The following is a 25,872-nucleotide window of genomic DNA, read 5'->3' on the forward strand; positions in this document are numbered from 1 at the left end:
CTTCAGCGCACTCCTCGGCCACTTCAGCGCACTCCTCGGCCACTGCAACCTGCTTACACCTGCACCCCCTGCCGGCTGATTCCAGTCACAGGTTCCCCAAAGCACGCGGTCACAACCTGCACAATAACACCTCAACCCCAGGATGACTCCTCCAGCACCTGAGCTGGCTGACCTTGGGCACAGCCACAGCACATCCCGCACAAACACCCCCCCCCCCCTCCCCTCGGTGCTGGCTTACTCCACACTGGCCAGCCGCAGCTCTCCTCTTCCTCCCTCTCCCGCCGGCTAACACCACACTGCCCAGCTGCAGCTGCCCTGCACTCTCGTCTCTCCCTGCCCCTGCGCCCTCCCCTCCTCTGTGCACACTGTGTAGCCTGCACTCTCTCCCTCCGGCCCTGTGCACACTGTAGCCTGCACTCTCTCCCTCCGGCTCTGTGCACAATGTAGCAGCCTGCGCCTCCCCCCCCCCCTGTGCGCAGTGCACACTGTAGCAGCCTGCTCCTCCTCTCCCCACCCCCGTGCGCAGTGCACACTGCAGCAGCCTGCTCCTCCTCTCCCTCCACAACACTAACCACCAGCCGCCGCCCCCCCCGAACCCCCCCCCCCCCCCGTGCCCAGTGTATGTCCGCCGCAGCCGCTAGCCCCGGCGCCGGCTACCTGAGCAGCGGCACGGACAGACTGATCCTGCCTCTCCTGCTGCCCTCACTCCCCTCCCGTAGCCGCATCATGCGGACAAACACAGCCCGCACATCCCGTCCCGGCGCCGGCTGGCTGAATGGACTGGCTGGCCACACTGCCTCTCCTGCTGCCAGCACTTCCCTCGCAAGTAAAAAAAAAAAAAAAAATGCGGACAAACGGTTGCTAGGCTGCGGCACCCCTGTCACAGCGCCGCGGCACCCCAGGGAGCCGCGGCGCACAGTTTGGGAACCACTGTCCTAGTGGATGCTGGGAACTCCGTAAGGACCATGGGGAATAGCGGGCTCCGCAGGAGACTGGGCACAAAAGTAAAAGCTTTAGGACTACCTGGTGTGCACTGGCTCCTCCCCCTATGACCCTCCTCCAAACCTCAGTTAGATTTTTGTGCCCGGCCGAGAAGGGTGCACACTAGGGGCTCTCCTGAGCTTCTTAGTGAAAAGTTTAGTTTTAGGTTTTTTATTTTCAGTGAGACCTGCTGGCAACAGGCTCACTGCATCGAGGGACTAAGGGGAGAAGAAGCGAACTCACCTGCGAGCAGAGTGGATTGGGCTTCTTAGGCTACTGGACACCATTAGCTCCAGAGGGACCGAACACAGGCCCAGCCTCGGAGCTCGGTCCCGGAGCCGCGCCGCCGGCCCCCTTACAGAGCCAGAAGCAAGAAAAGGTCCGGAAAAATCGGCGGCAGAAGACATCAGTCTTCAACAAGGTAGCGCACAGCACTGCAGCTGTGCGCCATTGTTACTCAGGCACACTTCACACTCCGGTCACTGAGGGTGCAGGGCGCTAGGGGGGGGCGCCCTGAGCAGCAATGTAAAACACCTTGGCTGGCATAAATACACCACATATAACCCCCAGGGCTATATGGGTGTATTTTAACCCCTGCCAGAACTTACAAAAAAGCGGGAGAAAAGGCAGCCGAGAAGGGGGCGGAGCCTATCTCCTCAGCACACGGGCGCCATTTTCCATCACAGCTCCGCTGGAAGGACGTCTCCCTGACTCTCCCCTGCAGTCCTGCACTACAGAAAAGGGTAAAAAAGAGAGGGGGGGCACTAATTTGGCGCAGTTTTATATTAACAGCAGCTATAAAGGGAAAAGCACACTTTATAGTGGTATTCCTGTATATATATAGCGCTCTGGTGTGTGCTGGCATACTCTCCCTCTGTCTCCCCAAAAGGCTAGTGGGGTCCTGTCCTCTATTAGAGCATTCCCTGTGTGTGTGCGGTGTGTCGGTACGATTGTGTCGACATGTTTGAGGAGGAAAATGAGATGGACGCGGAGCAATTGCCTATTATACAGTTGTCACCCCCTAGGGAGTCGACACCTGAGTGGATGAGCTTGTGGAAGGAATTGCGTGACAGTGTCAGCTCCTTACGACAGACAGTTGACGACATGAGACAGCCGGCAAATCAGCTTGTGCCTGTCCAGGGGTCTCAAACGCCATCAGGGGCTTTAAAACGCCCGTTACCTCAAATGGCAGACACAGACACGGATACTGACTCCAGTGTCGATGATGAGGAGACAAACGTGACTTCCACTAGGGCCACACGTTACATGATTGAAGCAATGAAAAATGTATTGCATATATCTGATAATACAAGTACCACTAAGAAGGGTATTATGTTTGGTGAGAAAAAACTGCCTGTAGTTTTTCCTGTATCCGAGGAATTAAATGAAGTGTGTGATGAGGCGTGGGTTTCCCCCGATAAAAAACTGATAATTCCTAAAAGGTTATTGGCATCGTACCCTTTCCCGCCAGAGGATAGGGCACGTTGGGAAACACCCCCTAGGGTGGATAAAGCGCTCACACGCTTGTCTAAACAGGTAGCACTACCCTCTCCTGATACGGCCGCCCTAAAGGAACCGGCCGATAGAAAGCTGGAGAATATCCTAAAATGTATATACTCTCACTCGGGTGTTATACTGCGACCAGCAATAGCCTCAGCCTGGATGTGCAGTGCGGGCCTGGCGTGGTCGGACTCCCTGACTGAAAATATTGATACCCTTGATAGGGACAGTATATTATTGACTATAGATCATCTGAAGGATGCATTTCTATATATGCGTGATGCACAGAGGGATATTTGCCGACTGGCATCAAGGGTTAGCGCGCTGTACATTTCTGCAAGAAGAGGTTTATGGACGCGGCAGTGGTCAGGTGATGCGGATTCTAAAAGGCACATGGAAGTATTGCCTTATAAGGTGGAGGAGTTATTTGGGGTAGGTCTATCAGACCTGGTAGCCACGGCAACTGCGGGAAAATCCACATTTTTACCCCAGGTAGCTTCTCAACCTAAGAAGACGCCGTATTATCAGGCGCAGTCCTTTCGGCCCCATAAGGGCAAGCGGGCAAAAGGCGCCTCATTTCTGCCCCGTGGTAGAGGGAGAGGAAAAAGGCTACAACAAACAGCCAGTTCCCAGGAACAAAAGCCCTCTCCCGCCTCCGCAAAGTCCTCAGCATGACGCTGGGGCCTTACAAGCGGACTCAGGCACGGTGGGGGCCCGTCTCAAGAAATTCAGTGCACAGTGGGCCCACTCGCAAGTGGACCCCTGGATCCTTCAGGTGGTATCTCAGGGGTACAAATTGGAATTCGAGACGTCTCCCCCTCGCCGTTTTCTAAAGTCTGCTTTACCGACGTCTCCCTCAGACAGGGAGGCAGTATTGGAAGCCATTCACAAGCTGTATTCCCAGCAGGTGATAATCAAGGTACCCCTCCTACAACAGGGAAAGGGATACTATTCCACACTATTTGTGGTACCGAAGCCGGACGGCTCGGTGAGACCAATTTTAAACCTAAAATCCTTGAATACTTACATACAAAGGTTCAAATTGAAGATGGAATCACTCAGAGCAGTGATTGCAAACCTGGAAGAAGGGGACTATATGGTGTCTCTGGACATCAAAGATGCTTACCTACATGTCCCAATTTACCGTTCTCACCAAGGGTACCTCAGGTTTGTGGTACAGAACTGTCACTATCAGTTTCAGACGCTGCCGTTTGGATTGTCCACGGCACCCCGGGTCTTTACCAAGGTAATGGCCGAAATGATGATACTCCTTCTAAGGAAGGGAGTTTTAGTTATCCCTTACTTGGACGATCTCCTGATAAGGGCAAGATCCAGGGAACAGTTGGAAGTCGGGGTAGCACTATCTCAGATAGTGCTGCGCCAGCACGGTTGGATTCTCAATATTCCAAAATCGCAGCTGATCCCGACGACACGACTTCTATTCCTAGGGATGATCCTGGACACAGTCCAGAAAAAGGTGTTTCTCCCGGAGGAGAAAGCCAGGGAGTTATCCGAACTAGAAAAAAAGCAATTGTTTCCCCAGCACACTGAATGGATAACAGTAACCAGATATAAATCCCACATGATAATAGAATTCAGAGATCTTCGTTACACATATTTGCGCAAATGTGTGGTTAAGCCCCAAAGCCGCATCAAGGCCTCTCTGTATATTTGGGGTCCCTAGCGCTATATCTAGGTGCAGGGTGTGGCACCCCAAAACACCAGAATGAGCCAGAAAGCACAGCGTGACATACCAGTGTAAAAAACTATGGTGTTAATAAATTAGTATTTAGGAAGCCGAAGCTATAGAGGGGGTGATACAAACATGAAATGTAATTAAAATAGAGAAATAGTGTTAGAAAATTAATAAGTGAAAAGTGTTAATAGAATGTAAAGGTATGCCACACTAAAGCCATCCAGCTCAGCCAGTCCAGAGGCACCACACCTCACACCTCTATTACCCCAATCTGGGTCTAATATTAACCAGCAAGGAGTCACATGATAATGGCTCCTTACTAAAATATGTCTAAGCTAAGAGCTACTTACCTTGGAGCAACCCCATAATGCTCCATGTGGCATGTCAGGGCCTGCACCTCCTCCTAATGCAGAAACCTCTCTGCCTCTCACAACATACATATAGATTGGTAAATGCTCAATTAGCTTAGTGATATCATTCAGGTGCTCGAAAGGAAGGGGTATTTCTGAGCAAGAAAAAAAGCAATTGTTTCCCCAGCACACTGAATGGATAACAGTAACCAGATATAAATCCCACATGATAATAGAATTCAGAGATCTTCGTTACACATATTTGCGCAAATGTGTGGTTAAGCCCCAAAGCCGCATCAAGGCCTCTCTGTATATTTGGGGTCCCTAGCGCTATATCTAGGTGCAGGGTGTGGCACCCCAAAACACCAGAATGAGCCAGAAAGCACAGCGTGACATACCAGTGTAAAAAACTATGGTGTTAATAAATTAGTATTTAGGAAGCCGAAGCTATAGAGGGGGTGATACAAACATGAAATGTAATTAAAATAGAGAAATAGTGTTAGAAAATTAATAAGTGAAAAGTGTTAATAGAATGTAAAGGTATGCCACACTAAAGCCATCCAGCTCAGCCAGTCCAGAGGCACCACACCTCACACCTCTATTACCCCAATCTGGGTCTAATATTAACCAGCAAGGAGTCACATGATAATGGCTCCTTACTAAAATATGTCTAAGCTAAGAGCTACTTACCTTGGAGCAACCCCATAATGCTCCATGTGGCATGTCAGGGCCTGCACCTCCTCCTAATGCAGAAACCTCTCTGCCTCTCACAACATACATATAGATTGGTAAATGCTCAATTAGCTTAGTGATATCATTCAGGTGCTCGAAAGGAAGGGGTATTTCTGAGCAAGAAAAAAAGCAATTGTTTCCCCAGCACACTGAATGGATAACAGTAACCAGATATAAATCCCACATGATGATAATAGAATTCAGAGATCTTCGTTACACATATTTGCGCAAATGTGTGGTTAAGCCCCAAAGCCGCATCAAGGCCTCTCTGTATATTTGGGGTCCCTAGCGCTATATCTAGGTGCAGGGTGTGGCACCCCAAAACACCAGAAATACCCCTTCCTTTCGAGCACCTGAATGATATCACTAAGCTAATTGAGCATTTACCAATCTATATGTAAGTTATCCGAACTAGTCAGAAAGCTCCTAAAACCAGGCCAAGTCTCTGTGCATCAATGCACAAGGGTGCTGGGAAAAATGGTGGCTTCTTACGAAGCAATCCCATTCGGCAGATTCCACGCAAGAACTTTCCAGTGGGATCTGCTAGACAAATGGTCCGGGTCGCATCTTCAGATGCACCAGCGGATAATCCTGTCTCCAAGGACAAGAGTGTCTCTCCTGTGGTGGTTGCAGAGTGCTCATCTTCTAGAGGGCCGCAGATTCGGCATTCAGGACTGGGTTCTGGTGACCACGGATGCCAGCCTGAGAGGCTGGGGAGCAGTCACACAGGGAAGAAATTTCCAGGGCTTGTGGTCAAGCCTGGAGACATCTCTTCACATAAATATCCTGGAGCTAAGAGCCATCTACAATGCTCTGAGCCTAGCAAGACCTCTGCTTCAAGGTCAGCCGGTGCTGATCCAGTCGGACAACATCACGGCAGTCGCCCACGTAAACAGACAGGGCGGCACAAGAAGCAGGAGGGCAATGACAGAAGTTGCAAGGATTCTTCGCTGGGCAGAAAATCATGTGATAGCACTGTCAGCAGTGTTCATTCCGGGAGTGGACAACTGGGAAGCAGACTTCCTCAGCAGACACGACCTCCACCCGGGGGAGTGGGGACTTCACCCAGAAGTCTTCCACATGATTGTGAACCGTTGGGAAAAACCAAAGGTGGACATGATGGCGTCCCGCCTCAACAAAAAACTAGACAGGTATTGCGCCAGGTCAAGGGACCCTCAGGCAATAGCTGTGGACGCTCTGGTAACACCATGGGTGTACCAGTCAGTGTATGTGTTCCCTCCTCTGCCTCTCATACCCAAGGTGCTGAGGATCATAAGAAGGAGAAGAGTAAGGACTATACTCGTGGCTCCGGATTGGCCAAGAAGGACTTGGTACCCGGAACTTCAAGAGATGCTCACAGAGTACCCGTGGCCTCTACCTCTAAGAAGGGATCTGCTCCAGCAGGGACCCTGTCTGTTCCAAGACTTACCGCGGCTGCGTTTGACGGCATGGCGGTTGAACGCCGGATCCTGAAGGAAAAAGGCATTCCGGAGGAAGTCATCCCTACCCTGATCAAAGCCAGGAAGGATGTAACCGTACAACATTATCACCGTATTTGGCGTAAATATGTTGCGTGGTGGCCCCTACAGAGGAATTTCAACTGGGTCGTTTCCTGCATTTCCTGCAAACAGGACTGTCTATGGGCCTAAAATTAGGGTCCATTAAGGTTCAAATTTCGGCCCTGTCGATTTTCTTCCAAAAAGAACTGGCTTCAGTTCCTGAAGTACAGACGTTTGTCAAGGGGGTACTGCATATACAACCTCCTTTTGTGCCTCCAGTGGCACCTTGGGATCTCAATGTAGTTTTGGGGTTCCTAAAATCACATTGGTTTGAACCACTTTCCACTGTGGACTTAAAATATCTCACATGGAAGGTGGTAATGCTGTTAGCCCTGGCTTCAGCCAGGCGTGTCTCAGAATTGGCGGCTTTATCCTATAAAAGCCCTTACCTAATTTTTCATACGGACAGAGCAGAATTGAGGACTCGTCCTCAATTTCTCCCTAAGGTGGTTTCAGCATTTCACTTGAACCAGCCTATTGTGGTGCCTGCGGCTACTAGGGACTTGGAGGACTCCAAGTTGCTGGACGTAGTCAGGGCCCTGAAAATATCCAGGACGGCTGGAGTCAGAAAAACTGACTCGCTGTTTATCCTGTATGCACCCAACAAGCTGGGTGCTCCTGCTTCTAAGCAGACTATTGCTCGTTGGATTTGTAGTACAATTCAGCTTGCACATTCTGTGGCAGGCCTGCCACAGCCAAAATCTGTAAAAGCCCATTCCACAAGGAAAGTGGGCTCATCTTGGGCGGCTGCCCGAGGGGTCTCGGCTTTACAACTTTGCCGAGCAGCTACTTGGTCAGGGGCAAACACGTTTGCTAGATTCTACAAATTTGATACCCTGGCTGAGGAGGACCTGGAGTTCTCTCATTCGGTGCTGCAGAGTCATCCGCACTCTCCCGCCCGTTTGGGAGCTTTGGTATAATCCCCATGGTCCTTACGGAGTTCCCAGCATCCACTAGGACGTCAGAGAAAATAAGAATTTACTTACCGATAATTCTATTTCTCGTAGTCCGTAGTGGATGCTGGGCGCCCATCCCAAGTGCGGATTGTCTGCAATACTTGTACATAGTTATTGTTACAAAAATCGGGTTATTATTGTTGTGAGCCATCTTTTCTGAGGCTCCTCTGTTATCATGCTGTTAACTGGATTCAGATCACAGGTTGTACGGTGTGATTGGTGTGGCTGGTATGAGTCTTACCCGGGATTCAATATCCTCCCTTATTGTGTACGCTCGTCCGGGCACAGTATCCTAACTGAGGCTTGGAGGAGGGTCATAGGGGGAGGAGCCAGTGCACACCAGGTAGTCCTAAAGCTTTTACTTTTGTGCCCAGTCTCCTGCGGAGCCCGCTATTCCCCATGGTCCTTACGGAGTTCCCAGCATCCACTACGGACTACGAGAAATAGAATTATCGGTAAGTAAATTCTTATTTTTACAGGTACCCCTATTGGATTCTACTGGACAAGTGGACGTGATCGGCGTGGGATGTAGGTAAGTAATCTGTCTCTCATTTTTACAGGTACCCCTATTGGATTCTACTGGACAAGTGGACGTGACCGGCGTGGGATGTAGGTAAGTAATCTGTCTCTCATTTTTACAGGTACCCCTATTGGATTCTACTGGACAAGTGGACGTGACCAGCGTGGGATGTAGGTAAGTAATCTGTCTCTCATTTTTACAGATTCCCCTACTGGATTCTACTGACAAGTGGACGTGATCGGCGTGGGATGTTGGTAAGTAATCTGTCTCTCATTTTTACAGGTACCCCTATTGAATTCTACTGGACAAGTGGACGTGATTGGCGTGGGATGTTGGTAAGTAATCTGTCTCTCATTTTTACAGATTCCCCTACTGGATTCAACTGACAAGTGGACGTGATCGGCGTGGGATGTTGGTAAGTAATCTGTCTCTCATTTTTACAGGTACCCCTATTGAATTCTACTGGACAAGTGGACGTGATTGGCGTGGGATGTAGGTAAGTAATCTGTCTCTCATTTTTACAGATTCCCCTACTGGATTCTACTGACAAGTGGACGTGATCGGAGTGGGATGTTGGTAAGTAATCTGTCTCTCATTTTTACAGGTACCCCTATTGAATTCTACTGGACAAGTGGACGTGATTGGCGTGGGATGTAGGTAAGTAATCTGTCTCTCATTTTTACAGATTCCCCTACTGGATTCTACTGACAAGTGGACGTGATCGGCGTGGGATGTTGGTAAGTAATCTGTCTCTCATTTTTACAGGTACCCCTATTGAATTCTACTGGACAAGTGGACGTGATCGGCGTGGGATGTAGGTAAGTAATCTGTCTCTCATTTTTACAGGTACCCCTATTGAATTCTACTGGACAAGTGGACGTGATCGGCGTGGGATGTAGGTAAGTAATCTGTCTCTCATTTTTACAGGTACCCCTATTGAATTCTACTGGACAAGTGGACGTGACCAGCGTGGGATGTAGGTAAGTAATCTGTCTCTCATTTTTACAGATTCCCCTACTGGATTCTACTGACAAGTGGACGTGATCGGCGTGGGATGTTGGTAAGTTATCTGTCTCTCATTTTTACAGGTACCCCTATTGAATTCTACTGGACAAGTGGACGTGATCGGCGTGGGATGTAGGTAAGTAATCTGTCTCTCATTTTTACAGGTACCCCTATTGAATTCTACTGGACAAGTGGACGTGACCAGCGTGGGATGTAGGTAAGTAATCTGTCTCTCTATTTTACAGGTACCCCTATTGGATTCTACTGGACAAGTGGACGTGACCGGAGTGGGATGTAGGTAAGTAATCTGTCTCTCATTTTTACAGATTCCCCTACTGAATTCTACTGACAAGTGGACGTGACCGGCGTGGGATGTAGGTAAGTAATCTGTCTCTCATTTTTACAGATTCCCCTACTGAATTCTACTGACAAGTGGACGTGATCGGCGTGGGATGTAGGTAAGTAATCTGTCTCTCATTTTTACAGGTACCCCTATTGGATTCTACTGGACAAGTGGACGTGACCGGCGTGGGATGTAGGTAAGTAATCTGTCTCTCATTTTTACAGATTCCCCTACTGGATTCTACTGGACAAGTGGACGTGACCGGCGTGGGATGTAGGTAAGTAATGTGTCTCTCATTTTTACAGCTACCCCTATTGGAGTCTACTGGACAAGTGGACGTGACCGGCGTGGGATATAGGTAAGTATGTGTGAGTGTGTCAGTGTGCTTTAATAAATTTTTACTATCACGGTGTGTGAGTTGTGTTTTTATTTGGGTATTTTTTCTGTTGTAGAACTACAGGTTCCCGGCGGGCCCGTTATTTCCCTGCATGTTGGTACTTGAGGTTCTCCAAGTACCAGCAAGCGGGGGAGGCTTTCTGGGCCTTGTAGTTCCACAACAAAAAACAATATTCTTTTTTTACTTACATGGTTATCAGCCTCCCATCCACAGCCCACGGATGGGGGGGACAGCCTCGGGCTTCACCCCTGGCCCTTGGGTGCCTGGAGGGGGGGTGACCCCTTGATTTAAGGGGTCCCCACTCCTCCAGGGAACCCCGGCCAGTGGTGACTAGTTGGGGGGGTAATGCCACGGCCGCAGGGACCTACATAAATGTGTCCCCCGGCTGTGGCATTATGTCCCTGGCTAGTAGAGCCAGGTGCTGGTTTTAAAAATACGGGGGGACCCCTACATCTTTTGTCCCCCGTATTTTTGGAACCAGGACCGGACTAAGAGCCCGATGCTGGTTGTCTAAATACGGGGAACCCCTGTCCAATTTTTCCCCAGTATTTAAATAACCAGGACCGGCTCAAAGAGCCCGAGGCTGGTTATACTTAGGAGGGGGACCTCACGCAGTTTTTTTTTTACATTTTTAACCCATTCAGACCCTTCTCCATTAAGTTAATGGAAACCCTGGACAACAAAATTGCATTCATGTCCTCCTCCCACTCCCTTCCCAGTCCCAAACACTAATTATTAATTTTTTCTATAAAAATTTACAATATATCACAAGTATGATGAGCAGGCATGCAGCTGGCATTGGCGGCTTTGGACTGAGTTGCAAATTAGTGGCGGAGGGCTGGGTCAGTTGATGGTGGGCGAGTTTGTAAGCCATTGGTGGTGGCATCGGCTCAGAGGCAGTGGCGGGCATTGGCTCGGTGGCGGTAGGGGTCATCGGCAGGATTCGGCGGACATTATGGCTGTAGTGCCTCACCGCACGCCACTGACCTCACCGCATGCCACTGGTGTGTGGGACAGTGTGCGTGTGTGTTAATTGTGTGTGTGTGTGGAACAGTGTCAGTGTGTGTAAATTTTTGCAGTCCAGTGTGTGTGTGGGGGAGAGGAAAGTATGAGAATGTGTGTGTGTAGTCTGAGTGGGTGTGTGTAGGATTTGGGGGTGGCAAGTCTGTGTGTGTGTAATCAGTGTGTGTGGGATGTACTAATGGCCATTTACCGAAGACAGATATGTATTAAACCACGGGCACTGAGATGCCCTTCTCACTCACCATCCAGCTGGGTGGGCGAGCCGGGCGGGTGGAAAGCCAGCAGCAGGGGCAGCATGCCGGATATCAGCAGCCGAGGGTGGGGGCTGTAATGCACGTGCGGAGCCCAAAGCCGGAGATCAGCAGCATGCTGACCGGCAATAAGCAGCTTCTGCTTCCGCGTTCAACATGCTGCTGATCTCCGGCTTTGGGCTACGCAGGGTTCGGGGGATGGGTGTCCTCTGCCGGTGTACTGCAGCTCCGGGGGTGCGGGCTCCGGAGGCTTTCAGCACTGTTGAATATCCAGCTGCCTCAAGTATGTACAGCCCGCACCCTCTGCTGCTGATATCCGGCATGCTGCTGCTGGCTGTCCCCCCGCCCGGCTCGGCCACACAGCTATATGGTGAGAAGGGCATCTCAGTTCCTGAGGTTTAACACATATGCCTCAGAAAATGGCCTCTGCGGTAAACGATACTAATGCTTACCATGACAGTAACAGCGGGGAGGAAGGCGCACATCGGGATCCTGCAGCATGAAACAAGAACCCCTTCGGAGCGCAGCAGACCACACTGAAAAGGGTGCATACCCGGTGCGGTGCTCTGCATCCCGGGTGGTGCCGAAGATGTGGAGTGTCGGAGGTGGCAGAAGCGCCGCAGCTTGGGGTGAGAAACCGCTGCAGCCCTTCCGCTGCTAAACTCTGCAATTAGTCTATTAAGGGGGTGGGCTCCCCTCATCATAGTGCCCCACAGGCCATGTTAATTCTGGGGGTAGGATCCCCTAACTCTATAATGGGAATTTTGGCTCATATCATGTGCTGTAACGTGAATTTTGGCTCATACCGTGTGCTATAATGTGAATTTCGGCTCATACTATGTGGGGTAATGTGAATTTTGGCTCATTCCGTGTGCTGTAATGTGAATTTCGGCTCATACCGTGTGCTGTAATGTGAATTTCGGCTCATACCATGTGGGGTAATGTGAATTTTGGCTCGTACCATGTGGAGTAATGTGAATTTTGGCTCATACCGTGTGCTCTAATGTGAATTTCGGCTCATACCGTGTGCTATAATGTGAATTTTGGCTCATACCATGTGGGGTAATGTGAATTTCGGCTCATACTGTGTGCTATAATGTGAATTTCGGCTCATGCCGTGTGGGGCAATGTGAATTTCGGCTCATACTGTGTGCTATAATGTGAATTTCGGCTCATACCGTGTTCTATAATGTCAAAGGGGCACCAGTACTAGATAGTATAAGGGGTCCTACTACACTGAAGGACACGCCCCTTTTGAGTGACCACGCCCCTTTTCCGGAGCGCGCGCGCCTTCGGCGCGCGCATAATTGCTATCTGCACTCTTTCATTCCACCTTCAAAAATTCAACTTCGACCACTGCACCTACATACACATACATACACACCCTGACATCTTTATATGCAGTGACACCGGTGGCGTCTGCACATACTTTCCTTTTGTATTTTTTTTTTTATTATCATTTTATTAATTTATTATTTTTATTTAAAAACATTTTTTTTTTTTTGGGGGGGGCGCCATTATTGATCTTGCCCTGGGCTCCAAAAACCCTAGTTACGCCTCTGTTCTCCTAGTCCGTAGAGGATGCTGGGCGCCCGTCCCAGTGCGGACTATTACTTGCAGTGTGTTTTCTTACTGGTTAAGTTAGTTTGTACACGAGTTGTGTATTGGTTTGTTGCAGCTGGTTGCTGGAGTTTTATGCATACTGTTATTTATCTGGTTTGGCGTTATTCTGGTTGTACGGTATGTTTATGGTGTGGGCTGGTATGTTTCTCGCCCTTAGTTAAAACAAAAATCTTTCCTTGTACTGTCCGTCTCTCCTGGGCACAGTTCCTATAACTGAGGTCTGGAGGAGGGGCATAGAGGGAGGAGCCAGTTCACACCCAGTTTTAAGTCTTTTTAGTGTGCCCAAGCTCCTGCGGATCCCGTCTATACCCCATGGTCCTTTTGGAGTGCCCAGCATCCTCTACGGACTAGGAGAAAAGGATTTAACGGTGAGTACCAAAATCCTGTTATAATATACAGTTTTTAATCATTCATATCAGTTGCAGTGGATAACAAAATATAAGGGGCCCTGATTGTGAAATGAAGACACTGCTGATGCGCAGGGAGTTGAGGGTTTTGAGGTTTGGGGGGTGTCGGGTGGTCTGGCTCCTACACTTTCACCCTGGCTACTAGATTTCAGAAATATTTGTCAAGCCATGATATAGAAACCTCTTTCGGTATTATGAACATGCTCAGAAAAATTATGTATTGTTATCTTTTATATTGCATTTTCTGTATTTTAATATGGTTTAGGTTAGTTTATTTGATTTATCATGCTGTGAATATTTTATCATCCTTGATTTTAGAATGTATATAGTATAGTATACATATTTTATTGCTATATACACATCTCTTCTTGATGTTATTTATCATATAAGCCATTTAAACTAATTGATGTCACTATATATGATTTATTATAATCTAATAGACATAAATGTAAAACTTAATTTCCTGTACAGCTGATGATGCGGGTAGTTGACCCATGTAACACGTCATGTTTTGTCACTTTTCTGATACTTCAATGACCTTTAGAAAACCATTGTTATGATTACACTCAGTTATGTAGGTTTATAGGTGGTGCCTTGTGACGCTCACGCAATTACCCACTGCCCAGCAGTCTTTTAGTCTCCTGCAATGCGAGGCTTCTCCTATAGCAGCCATCTTTCCAGGGTGAATTAGGTCCGCCCCGTACTCAGATGCCCCCAGCTTTTACGTATGGACAAGGCGACTATCGGAGGCTGGGCAGGGTTAAATGCAGTACAGTGAGACGTTAACCTGACACAACCTTACTACTATGCTAAGGCACTGACTGAGGAGTATATTCTTAACACAATCAATATGTACATGCAACAATGCACAAGGTGTTATAATCAACGAGACTGAATATACAAATGATTTGTAAATGCAGCAATGCACAGGATGTAATAAGCAACTTAATTAAATATTAATGTAACAATGCACAAGGTGGACACAATAAAGATATGTAGGCAAGACCTGAATACAAGGCTAGTTGGATCAATCAGAAAATCAGTCAGGCAGGATCTCAGAATCACTGGTATTTCACAGGCTGACAAGTTCTCTGCCTGCGTCTAGCATCCTGGTTGCTAGGCACTCGGCGGCTCCCAGGCCCCCCTGCGGTAGCGTTGCTAGGCACAGGGCAGGACACGGAAGTGCTGGCTGATGGAGGAAGTGCAGCGTCCCAGTCGCTTGGCAATGGCCGGGACCTGCCTCCTCCATGAGCCGCGCTGAGGCTAACAGTACCCTCCCCCCTTGAAGAGGGGTTAAGAAACCCCTAGAACCTGGTTTCTGGGGATATTTCTTAAAGAATCCTTTTTTGAGTTCAGGAGCATGGAGGAACCTCCCAGGCACCCAAGCTCTCTCCTCAGGACCGTATCCTTTCCAAGGAACTAAATAATGTACTTGACCCCACAGAAACTTGGAGTCCAGGATTCTCTCAACAACAAACTCTTGACGTCCCCGAATCATGACTGGAGAAGGTCTCCTGAAACATCTTACTTTAAATCTTTTAGAAACAAATACCGGTTTAAACAGAGAACAATGGAAGGTATTATTGATTCTCAAAGATCTGGGTAATTGAAGACTGAAAGCAACAGGATTGATTTTCTGGATGATTTCAAATGGTCCAATGTAACGGGGATCCAGTTTCTGGGATGTCTGGCGGAGTTTGATGTTTCGTGCAGATAACCACACCATGTCTCCTACTTTGAAAGAACAAGGTTTCCGAAATCTGTCAGCAAATCTCTTACACCGGGCTGCCACATCCTCCAAGGCTTGATGTACTTCCCTCCAAATTCTCCAGAGGCGAGACATGGGAGAAAAAGAAGAACTAGACCATTGTGATGGAGTGAAAGTATTACATTTAGGATGAATACCGGAAACACAAAAGAAAGGAGACATGGAAGTTGAAGAATCTTCAGAATTATTATGATTAACCAGTTTTGTCTGCCCATTGGACTGTGGATGATACCCTGACGAGATACTGATATTGATCCCCAGTTCCGCACAAAAAGACCTCGAAAAATGGGCTACAAATTGAGAGCCTCTATCCAAGACAATGTCTTGTGGTAGTCCATGAATACAAAATATGTGTTGAATGAACAATGAAGCAAGATCCTTAGCATTAGGCAGTCAAGGGAATGAAATGAGCCACTTTACTGAAACGATCAACTACTACCCAGATGACTGAGCATTTGGAAGATCTTGGCAGGTCCACAATAAAATCCATTGACAAATGGGTCCATGGCTTTGAGGGTACAAACAGAGGAAGTAATTGTCCAGAAGGAACAACATGAGGAGACTTGTTTTTGGCACAGACATGACAGGCCCTAACAAACTCCTGAAAGTCTGTCTTGATTGTTGGCCACCATACTGAGTGAGAGAGAAGATGTAAAGTCATATTAACCACTGGATGTCCTGAGGTCTTATTGAAATGGAACTCAGTTAACACAGCTGCTCTGAATTTCTCTGGAACGAACAGGAGTCATGAAGGAGTCTCAGATGGGGCCTTCGTCTGTGCTGACTGGACTTGAGAGGCAAGATTAATGGTTAGACCAGCAAGAATACATCCTGGGGTAAGAATCGGCTTCGGAAGCTTAGAGACTTCATGGCTAGACAGAAAACTCTGGGATAATGCGTCAGCTTTGGTGTTTTTGGAGCTGGGCCTATAGGTAATTACGAAATTGAATGTAGGAAAGAACAATGCCCATCTTGTTTGCTGAGAGTTGAATCTTTTGGCAGATTCAAGATAGACTATATTTTTGTGGTCTGTGAATACGGTTACTGTATGCCTTGCTCCCTCCAGCCAGTGCTTCCATTCCTCTAAAGCACATTTGACTGCTAAGAGCTCTCGATTTCCTGTATCATCGTTGACTTCAGCAGGGGAAAATTTCCGAGCGAAAAAGGCACGGGTGGAGCTTATGACTGACTGGATCCTCTTGTGAAAGAATAGCTCCAACACCTACTTCAGAGGCATCCACTTCTACAATGAAAGGCAGATCTGGATTAGGATGCTGGAGAACAGGAGCAGAGATAAATGCTTTTTTAAGGTCCTCAAATGCCTTTACCGCCTGTGGTGACCAATGAGCAGGATCTGCACCTTTCTTGGTTAGACTCACAATTGGGGCTACAATTGAAGAAAATGAATCGATAAATCTTCTGTAGTAGTTTGCAAAACCAAGCAAATGTTGTGTAGCTTTTAGATTAGAGGGACAAACCCATTCCACAATTACCTGAAGTTTCTTAGGGTCCATTAAAAACCCCTTGGAGGTGATGATGTATCCTAGGAAGGCCACCTTCTCAACCTCAAATTCACATTTTTCCAATTTTGCATAGAGATGATTTTCCCTGAGCTTGGTGAGGACCGCTTTTACATGAGCTCGGTATTCTTTGAGTGAGGCAGAGTAGATCAAAATATCATCAAGATAGACAACCACAAATCTTCCAAGGAATTCTCGAAGAACGTCATTTATAAGATCCTGGAAGATGGCAGGGCGTTGGAGAGTCCAAGGCATTACCAAATACTCGTAGTGGCCTGAGTGGGTGTTGAATGCGGTTTTCCACTCGTCTCCCTGCCAGATCCGAATGAGATTGTATGTTCCTCACAAATCAATTTTAGAGAAAACTGTAGCATTTCTGAGCTGATCAATTAAGACGGAGATCAGAGACAATGGGTATGAATTTTTTATTGTCATTTTATTCAGTCCACTGTAATCGTTGCATGGCCGTAATGAGCTTTCCTTTTTCCAGACAAAGAAAAACCCAGTGACTTAGGAGGCCTGATAAATCCTTTTTTAAACTCTCACGGATGTATTCCTCCATAGCTTTTGTCTCGGGCAAAGACAGAGCGCAGCCTTTAGGGAGTCTAGCTCCAGGTATAAGATTGATTGCGCAATCACAAGGATGGTGAGGAGGTAAAGATTCAGCTTGCTGTTTGGAAAAAACATCCATGAAAGACATGTACTGGGAAGGCAATCCTTCAGGGACTGGAAGTGCTGAGCGGACCGGCATGATGAGACATTTGGTTGCACATTCCATGCCCCAGGAAACAAGATCTCCTGTACTACAGTTGAATACTGGGTTATGAGCTTTTAGTCAGGGCAGGCCCAGAACTACTGGGGTTAAGGGACAATGTACAAGAAAAAAAGACAACTCTTCACAATGGACTATTCTGACAAAAAAACTGGAGGGCTGGAGTCCGGGTGCTCACCCGACCATTTTGAAGAGGACTGCCATCTAATCCACAGACGGAAATTGGTGGGCAAAGAGTCTCCATAGCAATTCCTCGGGCACAAGCAAATTCCAAGTCCATAAAATTTCCGGCAGCCCCAGAGTCAACAAAAACAGTTACTTCACTTGGACCAGAAGGGGTAGTTAACGTATTAGGTAATAATAAAGAATTATTTGGGGAGATGGAACAGAGACCCAAAAAAACTCTCCCTGAATTTCTCGGGTCTACTAGTTTTCCGCCTGGGGTGATCTGCTGAAAGGCCAAAGGCCCAAGATTGTGGGTCACCTTGCAACAGGGAAATTACGATTCCCACTCGCTGGGTCTCAGAACCTGAGGAGTAAGGTCTGAGCTTGAAATACAGCTTACAACTCTCCCAGAAGTTCACAAACTGTTTACGGTCCCCAGAGAACCTATCTGGGAGGTTTACTTTAGGTTCCTTCAGAGCAGGTGACGAGACGGTCTGGGTCCTACGATTTTCCTCCTGAGTATCCACACAAAGTGTAAGGTCCCGTAGCTGCTGGGTCAAACCCTGGATCTGACCCGCCAGAATCTGGGCTGGATTTTGTGCTGGATCCATCTGGAAACAAATGACCCATGGAGCTACGGTTTGTTGGCTGGTGATACTGTTATGATTACACTCAGTTCCGTAGGTTTATAGGCGGTGCCTTGTGACGCTCACGCAATTTCCCACTGCCCAGCAGTATTTTAGTCTCCTGCAATGCGAGGCTTCTCCTATAGCAGCCATCTTTCCAGGGTGAATTAGGTCCGCCCCGTACTCAGATGCCCCCAGGTTTTACGTATGGACAAGGCGACTATCGGAGGCTGGGCAGGGTTAAATGCAGTACAGTGGGACGTTTACCTGACACAGCCTTACTACTATGCTAAGGCACTGACTGAGGAGTATATTCTTAACACAATCAATATGTACATGCAACAATGCACAGGGTGTTATAAGCAACAAGACTATATATACAAATGATTTGTAAATGCAACAGTGTACAGGATGTAATAAGCAACTTAATTAAATATTAATGTAACAATGCACAAGGTGCGTACAATAAAGAAATGTAGGCAAGACAGTGCCTGTGTGGAAACTCCACACCAAAACCTGAATACAAGGCTAGCTGGATCAGATCAGGAAATCAGGCAGGGTCTCAGAATCACGGGGAATTTCACAGGCTGATTAGAGAAAGAAGGAATCTGTATTGTTGACGCACAAGGAGAAAGAAGATAATTTTGTCACATTAAAATATAACTTTTAATATTCTGTTATTTAAAATATGGTTTACAAGTTTATCCAAAACTACAGTGAAACATAGAGGTTAAAATCACAAAGACTAACAAACATGCGCAAACATGTGAATAAGGAAAAATTGAAGATTGTGAATTTAAGATATTAAAAAAGCGTATCCGCGTGTATTTATTAAGGAAATGGTATATAGTAATTACAATATGATGCACATCCACTTGGTCACCATGTATAGTATACTATTATCGGTCAAAAATTCATCCAATTAACCGTATTTGCAAACCCTACTTCGATTGCCCTGGATGTAATGGTTATCGTATCCAGATTGGTCCTATTTTTCCTATGTGCAGCATTATCATCAACCTCCTACTCGCTAGCATATACCTCAGAGGACAACTCCTTATATTAAGAGGCTAGGAGTGCAGGCTATTATATCTGCAAGTTTTCTGATTATCTCACATATGTAACCACCTTTTCCACTACAATATGGGGAGCTACCCAATACTTAAAGTGCCTCCACCCAAGTATATTTGTCCTGCAATAAGAGACGGTTCCTACTCTGGAAAGCCTAAGTGGTTTTAAATGTAATACAAGTAATTTCAATATATGTATCAGTGTGATGATGGCTAATGCAATTGTGCATCAATTAAAATATAGATACAGGTTGAGTATCCCATATAAAAATATTCCGAAATACGGAATATTCCGAAATACAGAATTTTTTGAGTGAGACTGAGATAGTGAAACCTTTGTTTTCTGATGGCTCAATGTACACAAACTTTGTTTAATACACAAAGTTATTAAAAATATTGTATTAAATGACCTTCAGGCTGTGTGTATAAGGTGTATATGAAACAAATGAATTGTGTGTATGTACACAAACAAGGGCGTAGCTACCATAGGTGCAGGGGATGGCGGCTGCTATGGGGCCTGAGTTGTCTCTGGGGCCCGAGCCTTCCCCTACTCCCACTGCTGAACCAATCAGTGAATCACAGACTGTCACTGTGGCTGCAGCCCGCCGCTCACCTAGTTTAGATTTGGTGTCGAGTCGTCAGCTGATCTGTCTGTGGCTCTTATGCTGACTCTGCTGGCAGTTTGGGATATAATAACATGACAGCAGTAACTGTTAGTCATAGTTGCCTACCCTCCCTCATTCTGTAGGAGACTCCCTGAAATAGCAGCAATCTCCCTCACTCCCTGAATAGTCCAGCAATCTCCCCGATTGCACCTTACCCCCATTATGCAGCTATTACATTCTTGGGGGAAAAAGAAATCAGAGATACATACATTCAAATGGGATCATCAGTGCCATTTCCTTGCATTGGTTATAAGGCACAATGATCCCTATGGACACTTACAGTATATGAAAGCTCTTGTAAAACACAATAATAATAATAATTTTATTTATATAGCGCTCTTTCTCCAACAGGACTCAAGGTGCTGATCACACTTAGCTGTCTCACCGGCAGGCCAGGCAGCCATGTGATAATCAAAGCTGACGTCATTCTGAATCCAACCAGCAGGCAATCAGCAACAGCTGCTGCGGCAGCTGAGTCCTGATTGACTCGCGATCGGTGCAAGATTCAAAATGACAGCAGGCTGAGCAGCATGGCCACGGAGTCTGACTTTGGTATTGCCGGGGCAAGACATGCAGAGCTGCGGAGTGTGGACTTCCCTTCTCCCTCCTACCTCGCGTTGCTGCTGTGTTCACCTTCTCTGACCTCCCCCACTCTCCTCCCAGGTACTTATTTGTAGATATTGGGGAGAAAAAAAAAAACCTATATCAAAGCCCAGTTCAGGGAGTGATGGAGCCGAATCAGTGCAGGTCTGCTGGGAACTCCCCTTGAAGGTTTATTGGCCCGGCACAGGTCTATGCAGGATGATTTACAGTCTGGTCCCTCCCAGGGGACCAGTCATCTTACTGCATATGGCAGCTAGTGTCTCTGTTCCTTCCTGCCCCTCTCTGTGAGTCTCTGAGTCCCTGCCCCCTGACAGCAGCACACCGTCACAGTCACACTGTCTCAGGAGAATGGGCAGCAAGAGAGGAGTATTCCCCATGGGGCGCCTCTGTGCAGTCGGGGCAGTTGGGGGGAGGGGGGATGGCATTCTGCTATGAGGCCCCAAATGGCATAGCTACACCCCTGTACACAAACTTTGTTTAATGCACAAACTTATTAAAAATATACAAACAAATCCTGCAAATATAAGAGTCTTTTCTTCAACAAATAGATCTTACTAACGCTGCGGCTCATTTACATTTGGCTGTAAGTAATTTTCTCTAACGTCCTAGTGGATGCTGGGGACTCCGTAAGGACCATGGGGAATAGACGGGCTCCGCAGGAGACAGGGCACTTTAAGAAAGAATTAGGACTACTGGTGTGCACTGGCTCCTCCCTCTATGCCCCTCCTCCAGACCTCAGTTAGAATCTGTGCCCGGCCGAGCTGGGTGCACTTTAGTGAGCTCTCCTGAGCTTGCTAATAAGAAAGTATTTTAGTTAGGTTTTTTATTTTCAGAGAGATCTGCTGGCAACAGACTCTCTGCTACGTGGGACTGAGGGGAGAGAAGCAAATCTACTAACTGCGGATAGGTTGCGCTTCTTAGGCTACTGGACACCATTAGCTCCAGAGGGATCGAACACAGGAACGCACCCTTGGTCGTCCGATCCCGGAGCCGCGCCGCCGTCCCCCTCACAGAGCCAGAAGCCGGAGAAGACGTCAAAAGCGGCGGCAGAAGACTCCGGTCTTCATATGAGGTAGCGCACAGCACTGCAGCTGTGCGCCATTGCTCCCACATCAAACCCACACACTCCGGTCACTGTAGGGTGCAGGGGGGGGGGGGGGCGCCCTGGGCAGCAATTAAGTGCCTCTTGGCATAAAAAGGCATATATACAGTTGGGCACTGTATATATGCATGAGCCCCCGCCGTTATTTTACACAAAATCGCGGGACAGAAGCCCGCCGCTGAGGGGGCGGGGCTTCTTCCTCAGCACTCACCAGCGCCATTTTCTCTCCACAGCTCCGCTGAGAGGAAGCTCCCCAGGCTCTCCCCTGCAGATTCACGGTAGAAAGAGGGTAAAAAGAGAGGGGGGGGGGGGCACATAAATTTAGCGCAATATCAGTATATACAGCAGCTACTGGGTAAACACTAAGTTACTGTGTAATTCCTGGGTCATATAGCGCTGGGGTGTGTGCTGGCATACTCTCTCTCTGTCTCTCCAAAAGGCCTTGTGGGGGTTCTGTCCTCAAATAGAGCATCCCATGTGTGTGTGGTGTGTCGGTACGCTTGTGTCGACATGTTTGACGAGGAAGGCTATGTGGAAGCAGAGCAGGTGCAGATGAATGTGGTGTCTCCGCCGACGGCGCCGACACCTGATTGGATGGATATGTGGAAGGTGTTAAATGATAATGTAAACTCCTTGCATAAAAGGTTGGATAAAGCTGATGCCTTGGGACAGTCAGGGTCTCAACCCATGCCTGATCCTACAGCGCAGAGGCTGTCAGGGTCTCAGAAGCGCCCACTATCCCAAATTGTTGACACGGATATCGACACTGATTCTGACTCCAGTGTCGATGGCGATGATGCAAAGTTGCAGCCTAAAATGGCTAAAGCCATCCGCTACATGATTATAGCAATGAAGGATGTATTGCACATCTCAGAGGAAAACCCTGTCCCTGCCAAGAGGGTTTATATGTTTGGGGAGAAAAGGCAAGAAGTGACTTTTCCCCCTTCACATGAGTTAAATGAGTTATGTGAAAAAGCTTGGGATTCTCCTGATAGGAAAATGCAGATTTCCAAACGGTTACTTATGGCGTATCCTTTCCAGCCAACGGACAGGTTACGCTGGGAATCCTCCCCTAGGGTAGACAAAGCTTTGACACGCTTATCTAAGAAGGTAGCCCTACCGTCACAGGATACGGCCGCCCTAAAAGATCCTGCGGATAGAAAGCAGGAAGGTATCCTGAAGTCCGTTTATACACATTCAGGTACCCTACTAAGGCCGGCAATTGCGTCGGCCTGGATGTGTAGTGCTGTAGCAGCATGGACAGATACTCTGTCTGAGGAGCTTGATACCTTGGACAAGGATACTATATTGCTGACCCTGGGGCATATAAAAGACGCTGTCCTATAGATGAGGGATGCCCAGAGAGACATTTGCCTACTGGGCTCTAGAATAAATGCAATGTCAATTTCTGCCAGAAGGGTCCTGTGGACTCGGCAATGGACAGGTGATGCCGACTCAAAAAAGCACATGGAGGTTTTACCTTATAAGGGTGAGGAATTGTTTGGGGACGGTCTCTCGGACCTAGTTTCCATAGCTACGGCTGGGAAGTCAAATTTTTTGCCATATATTCCCTCACAACCTAAGAAAGCACCGTATTACCAAATGCAGTCCTTTCGATCACAAAGAGGCAAGAAAGTCAGAGGTGCGTCCTTTCTTGCCAGAGGCAGGGGTAGAGGAAAGAAGCTGCACAATACAGCTAGTTCCTAGGAACAGAAGTCCTCCCCGGATTCCACTAAATCCACCGCATGACGCTGGGGCTCCACAGGTGGAGCCAGGAGTGGTGGGGGCGCGTCTCCGAAATTTCAGCCACCAGTGGGTTCGCTCACGGGTGGATCCCTGGGCTATACAGATTGTGTCTCAGGGATACAAGCTGGAATTCGAAGTGATGCCCCCTCACCGTTACCTCAAATCGGCCCTGCCAGCTTCCCCCATAGAAAGGGAAGTAGTGTTAGCGGCAATTCACAAATTATATCTCCAGCAGGTGGTGGTAAAGGTTCACCTCCCTCAACAGGGAAGGGGTTACTATTCCACAATGTTTGTGGTTCCGAAACCGGACGGTTCGGTCAGACCCATATTGAATTTAAAATCCCTGAACATTTACCTGAAAAGGTTCAAGTTCAAGATGGAATCGCTCAGGGCGGTCATTGCAAGCCTGGAAGAGGGGGATTTTATGGTGTCTCTGGACATAAAGGATGCTTACCTGCATGTCCCCATTTATCCACCTCATCAGGAGTACCTCAGATTTGTGGTACAGGACTGTCATTACCAATTCCAGACGTTGCCGTTTGGTCTGTCCACGGCACCGAGAATATTTACCAAGGTAATGGCAGAAATTATGGTGCTTCTGCGAAAGCAAGGAGTTACAATTATCCCATACTTGGACGATCTCCTCATAAAGGCGAGGTCCAGAGAGCAGTTGCTGATCAGCGTAGCACACTCTTAGGAGGTGTTACAACAGCACGGCTGGATTCTGAATATTCCTAAGTCGCAGCTGATTCCTACGACGAGTCTGCCCTTCCTGGGCATGATTCTGGACACAGACCAGAAGAAGGTGTTTCTCCCGGAGGAGAAGGCCCAGGAGCTCGTGACTCTGGTCAGAGACCTCTTAAAACCAAAACAGGTGTCGGTGCATCTATGCACGCGAGTCCTGGGAAAGATGGTGGCATCATACGAAGCCATTCCCTTCGGCATGTTCCATGCGAGGACCTTTCAGTGGGATCTGTTGGGCAAGTGGTCCGGATCGCATCTTCAGATGCATCGGCTGATCACCCCATCCCCCAGGGCCAGGGTGTTTCTTCTGTGGTGGCTGCAGAGTGCTCACCTTCTCGAGGGCCGCAGGTTCGGCATACAGGACTGGGTCCTGGTGACCACGGATGCAAGCCTCCGAGGGTGGGGGGCAGTCACTCAGGGAAGAAACTTCCAGGGGCTGTGGTCAAGTCAAGAGACTTGTCTGCACATCAATATCCTGGAACTAAGGGCCATATACAACGCCCTGAGTCAAGCGGAGCCTCTGCTTCGCAACCAACCGGTGCTGATTCAGTCAGACAACATCACCGCAGTGGCTCATGTAAACCGCCAGGGCGGCACAAGAAGCAGGGTGGCAATGGCAGAAGCCACCAGAATTCTTCGCTGGGCGGAGAATTACGTGCAAGCACTGTCAGCAGTGTTCATTCCGGGAGTGGACAACTGGGAAGCAGACTTCATCAGCAGGCACGACCTCCACCCGGGAGAGTGGGGACTTCATCAAGAAGTCTTCACACAGATTACAAATCGATGGGAACTGCCACAGGTGGACATGATGGCATCCCGCCTCAACAAAAAGCTACAAAGGTATTGCGCCAGGTCAAGAGACCCTCAGGCGATAGCTGTGGACGCACTAGTGACACCGTGGGTGTTCCAGTCGGTTTATGTGTTTCCTCCTCTTCCTCTCATACACAAGGTGCTGAGAATCGTAAGAAAAAGAAGAGTGAGAACAATACTCATTGTTCCGGATTGGCCAAGAAGGGCTTGGTATCCGGAACTGCTAGAAATGCTCACAGAGGACCCATGGCCTCTGCCTCTCAGACAGGATCTGTTGCAACAGGGGCCCTGTCTGTTCCAAGACTTACCGCGGCTGCGTTTGACGGCATGGCGGTTGAACGCCGGATCCTAGCGGAAAAAGGCATTCCGGATGAGGTTATTCCTACGCTGATAAAGGTTAGGAAGGACAAGACAGCAAAACATTATCACCGTATATGGCGAAAATATGTTGCTTGGTGTGAGGCCAGGAAGGCCCCTACAGAGGAATTCCAACTGGGCCGTTTCCTTCACTTCCTACAGGAGGGAGTGACTATGGGCTTAAAATTAGGGTCCATTAAGGTCCAGATTTCGGACCTATCCATTTTCTTTCAAAAGGAACTGGCTTCTCTTCCTGAAGTTCAGACGTTTGTAAAGGGAGTGCTGCATATTCAGCCCCCTTTTGTGCCACCAGTGGCACCTTGGGATCTTAACGTGGTGTTGAGTTTCCTGAAATCTCACTGGTTTGAGCCACTTAAGACCGTGGAGTTAAAATATCTCATGTGGAAAGTGGTCATGCTATTGGCCTTAGCTTCGGCTAGGCGTCTGTCTGAATTGGCGGCTTTGTCATGTAAAAGCCCCTATCTGGTTTTCCATATGGACAGGGCAGAGTTACGGACTCGTCCGCAATTTCTGCCGAAGGTGGTGTCATCCTTTCATTTGAACCAACCTATTGTGGTGCC

This window comes from Pseudophryne corroboree, chromosome 2 (genome assembly GCF_028390025.1).
Source record: "Pseudophryne corroboree isolate aPseCor3 chromosome 2, aPseCor3.hap2, whole genome shotgun sequence".
Classification (NCBI taxonomy): domain Eukaryota; kingdom Metazoa; phylum Chordata; class Amphibia; order Anura; family Myobatrachidae; genus Pseudophryne; species Pseudophryne corroboree.